This window comes from Danio rerio, chromosome 18 (assembly GCF_052040795.2).
Source record: "Danio rerio strain M-AB ecotype USA chromosome 18, GRCz13ab, whole genome shotgun sequence".
NCBI classification, from domain to species: domain Eukaryota; kingdom Metazoa; phylum Chordata; class Actinopteri; order Cypriniformes; family Danionidae; genus Danio; species Danio rerio.
Window position 1 is genome coordinate 13,383,222 of NC_141038.1, and position 5,099 is coordinate 13,388,320.

The 5,099-nt window shown below is 35.9% G+C and overlaps 1 long non-coding RNA gene across 1 annotated transcript; it reads left to right on the forward strand.

The window, feature by feature from the left end:
* The first annotated feature begins 235 nt into the window (after nt 1–235).
* LOC141378724 (uncharacterized) lies at nt 236–3,520 on the forward strand. Its single transcript, XR_015514770.1, has 4 exons — nt 236–558; nt 682–728; nt 2,773–2,836; nt 2,914–3,520. It is a non-coding gene; the product is annotated as an uncharacterized LOC141378724 (long non-coding RNA).
* Nucleotides 3,521–5,099: the final 1,579 nt, after the last annotated feature.

The window sequence follows — 5,099 nt, forward strand, 5'->3', positions numbered from 1 at the left end:
ACATTGAGCTCAGTATTTCGCAGATTCTTCTATGGGATAGACTGGGATTTTCAGATGCAATATATAATAATGCACTTAGTAGACCTACCACAGTTTTCCACCATCCACAGCTTTCCACTCCAAGCTCCATAACACTAAATCAACTCATATGCACCTTGGGTGTGTTTCATACTGTTTTTCTTATGCGAGCATACAGTAACGCCTTCAGCTGGAATGCGGAGGAACATCTGCTGCTGATGCTCTGGGGACTGATTTTGACAATTAGACAAGTTTTGTGTCATATTTTTTTATAGCAAATCCTTACAGTAATGCATCTGTTTTAGGATTACATCTGAGATTCAAATGAAGGATTTGTCTTAAAACTACATAAATGTATGCGTAAAATGGTTCAGGATTAATCACAGAGCATCCAAGAATGTTCACCGTCAATTTAAAAAGGTGTAAATTATTTTGTACATCATTCACTTTGCAAACTTGGACTTTAAATGGAAGAATGTCGACTGTTGTTGTGTAGCGCCATCTTGTGGAATAAGTAGCTTACACTGGAAACGAGAAAAGGTAAATTATGACATTTGCTGTATGTTTATTGTTACATTTTTAACATTATATACCATTTCTATTTTATTAATCTTGCTGGATGTCAAACGCTGCAGTTTATTTTTGCATTTGAATCTTTTTTAGGGACTTTTATTGAATCTCGTCACTTCCACCTCACTACAACAAACCAGGTATTTCCTTCATATAACCTGGATTTAGATTTAATATTAACCTGGATATCTGGATTTTAAGATCTCCGAAGATCATTTATACAGATAATATTTCAACATGTGTCCATCAGGTGTGTTTTAGCGATCTCCACAGGGCAGTTAACAGATGTAGTCCATAATAAAAAGCTGCGTTGACGTCACATTACCGTGCACATTCTAAATCTTATTTTATGTATCTTCTAAGTTTGTTTATTTGTCGTATCAGAAGTGTTTGTAGATCATAGACGTAGTCTGAGGGAGTCCAATGAATTGAATATTTTGGTTCAAAGCGTCCAAAACAATCGATTGGTATGGACTTCTACCATCACTCTGCTGGTTAAATAAGTAGCTCATTGCTGAAAATTAGTTAATTTTCTGCCTTGTTCATGAACTTTAGTTAGTACACATAGGGTTAAGAGAAAAATGTCCATGTCAAGATTAAACCGCCATAAAAACCTTGCGTCTTGATTTTTTTCCTGATTTACTTTAAGGATGTCATTCGTTAAATTTTTTTCGGCTTAGTCCCTTTTATTAACCCGAGGTCATCACAGCAGAATGAACCGCCAACTTATCCAGCATATGTTTTACACAGCGGATGTGCTTCCAGCGACAACCCATCACTGGGAAACACCCATGCACTCTCATACAATACGGACAATTTAGCTTACCCAATTCACCTATACCGCATATCTTTGGACTTGTGGGGAAATCGGAGCGCCCGGGGGAAACCCACGCCAGCACGAGGAGAACATGCCCCTGCTTTAAGGATTTAAAGCTTCAAATTAAAGCTTGTTTGCATAATACCTGTGTTAAGTCAACAATCGATAAAAGTATAAACAGAATTTTAATTAACTTTGTCCTCTTGTCCTCAAAAGCAGAAAACTGAGGGAAGACATTTTTCTTAGTCGAAATCTGCACATTTTTAAAAGTACAAATTTATTTATTTTTTTAACAAAATGTCATTTTTAAAGCCTTGTCAACAAATTGAAGCCTGTTACCAAAGCATGCATAACTTTATGCATAAATGGCGTGAGGTAAATCATTGCAGTTTCGGCTAAAATGGCATAGGATAAAACAGTTTAGAATTTTAATTAATTTTTTTTTTTTTACATTCCTGAAGGTAAAATGGTATTTTGAGGTACCTTTAGTGCACTATACTTGCAACATAGGCTCATTCTTTATACATTTCTGGAGATCACGACTTATAAAGCCAGAAGTACGTATGGTTGCATTTCATCTTTAAAACGAATGCTATGTGATGGTATGCCGCCATTTCTTTTTGCACTCACCAGCTGACTGCTTACCTCTGTTTGGACGGCTTACCTGCTGTTACCCGTTTATCCAGTAGCTCGCCATGTACGTCGGTGGACTTGAGATGCTGAGAGGAGCTGACCATGACGACAGTGTTCGAGTCCGGCAAAGAATGGTTCCAGAAAGTGAATAAGACAAAGTCAGAAGCATAAAATTAAATAAATAAACAAGTAAATAACAGGGTGAGAATGTGGTACAATCTGAAAATATGGTAAAAATCAAGCTCTTTTTATGGGTTGCTTTTTGAAACAACTATTGGTTGAGTTTAGGAAAGAAGGAGGGTGGGTCAGTCGATTGGTCAGTCATTTAGTCAGTTGACAGCGGCCTCTGTTGGATTTACACAAGAACAGCAGGCTCGAATGGCACTCGTGACTGAAATCTGAGATCTAAAAAAACATACTCAGTGCCCTCTGGCGGATTCGCAAAAAAAAAAAAAAAAATCTGCAAAATAAATTTAGCTCCTGGGGCAAATTTAGTGCACTCCAGAAATGTATATAGCGGTATGTTTTCAGAAAGACACAGCACTCCATTAAAATAATTAACTATGGTTTAATCATAGTAAACGTTTATTAACCATCATAAATTGCACATTATCTTTTGTATTACAGATTTACTACAGATTAGGTGTAATAATTTATGGATTGTGTATCAGAATCGTGGTGAATTTGCGTAAACATTCATATACACAGAATATGTTTTTGTGCTTCTGTCTCAGAGTTCCCTTTGACCCAGCTGGAGTCAGAAAGGAAGAATTGGCATCTCTGCTTCAAAAAATAAAGGTTGGAAGTCTACTGAGACATGTGCCCATGCCCAAGAAGCTGCCAGAGGTGTGTGGTTGACTTTTGCTCCTTTCTAGAGTTGCAGGTACAGTAACCTCAGGAGAAATCAAATGGTGTTGACAGTGGTGTACGATGTTCAGCCGATGCCAAAGCCCAAACAACCTGCCAAGAGATGCCTGGCTCCAGTCTTTCATCAGTCTTTTCATGGCCATAAAGCAAAAACTCAATGACAAATAGATCTGCCAACTTGAGAATGAATTTGGCTTAAATGCAGTACTATGACTGCAAGCTAGCAAAACCAATGACGTATTAAATTATTGTTGATGGTGATGGGTTACAGGTATAATTTTTACAATTTTAGAATATGTAAAATAATAGTAAATAAAAACAGATGAAATATGACAACCAAGCTAAAAGGTGGAGAACAATTTTAATTTAAAACACGAAATACAGGTAAACAAATACGATATACAGATTGTCAGCTATATAATGTAATAAGCCCATGTGCAAATGGCTTGATTTGGTCCAACTGTGTTACACTTAAAAATGACATGCATTATATGGCACAGCTAAGGCAGGAATGGCTCTGACTGTATGCAACTGTAATAGCTGACTTAATAGGCCTATGAACTGTATAATCATGTAAAATTATAATAAACATGTAATGATTGCTGTTGCTTTCAATTTTAGGCATTTCCTTTAAATTGCCCTAGATAGATAGATAGATAGATAGACAGACAGACAGACAGACAGACAGACAGACAGACAGACAGACAGACAGACAGATAGATAGATAGATAGATAGATAGATAGATAGATAGATAGATAGATAGATAGATAGATAGATAGATAGATAGATAGATAGATAGATAGATAGATAGATAGATAGATAACACTAGAGTACACTACCTGACAAAAGTCTTGTCATCTATCAAAGTTTTAGGTACCACAAATAATAACTTGACTTCTAGTTGATCATTTGGTATCAGAAGTGGCTTAAATGAAAGACAAAGAACTCTAGATTACGCTTATTTTACCAAAATTGGAAAATTGTCACTTAACAGAAATAATGTACAGTATAGAATATAAAGTCATAATGCAGTGGAAAAAGAATTAATATTATGACTCCCATGAGCTTAAACGACTGCATCCATACATCTCTGGGTAACACTTTACAATAAGGTTTAATAGTTAAGGCATTTACTAACATGAACTAATCATGAACAACACTTGTACAGCATTTATTAATCATAATTGAACATTTACTAATGCATTATTAACATTCAAGTCCATGCTTGTTAACATTAGTTAATGCAACGTGAGTTAACATGAATTAACAATGAACAACTGTATTTTCATTAACTAACATTTGTTAACATGAATAAATACTGTAATAAATGTCTTGTTCATTGTTTGTTCATGTTAGTAAATGCATTATTTAACATTAACTAATGAACCTTATTGTAAAGTGTGACCCATCTCTGCTATCACTCAAATCATTTATTAATAAAATCATCTGGAATGGCAAAGAAAGTGTTCTTGCAGGACTCTCAGAGTTCATTAAGATTCTTTGGATTCATCTTCAATGCCTCCTCTTTCAACTTACCCCAGACATGTTCAATAATGTTTATCTCTGATGACTGGGCTAGCCAATCTTGTAGCACCTTGACCTTCTTTGCTTTCAGGAATTCACTGCCTTCTCCTGTGGTTTGTAATGTAATAGGCAGCACAATTGTCTTGACACCTCTGGCTGCTGATGTTGCCATCCACTCCGCAGATCTCTCGCATGCCCCCATACTGAATGTAACCCCAAACCATGATTTTTTCCTTCACCAAACTTGACTGATTTCTGTGAGAATCTTGGGTCCAGGTTCCAATAGGTCTTCTGCAGTATTTGTGATGATTGGGATGCAGTTCAACAGATGATTCATCAGAAAAAATCTACCTTCTGCCACTTTTCCAAATGATCAACTAGACACATTATTTGTTATTTTTACAACTGAGCTCGACGCCAAGACTTTAGTCAGGTAGTGTATGTCAAATGCAAAATTTTTGTCGCATTCAGATAGGAATTGGTTTTAATTTAGAATGTCTGTGTACTACAATACTATGACTTCAAGCAAGAAAATCGAATTGTGTAGTAAATTAATGTTGATGGTGATGTTTGACATGTTGAGGTGATGGGTTACAGGTATAACTTTTTATAAGTTTGGTACATGTCAAATAAAAGTGGACACAAACAGATGGAAAACAACAACCAAAG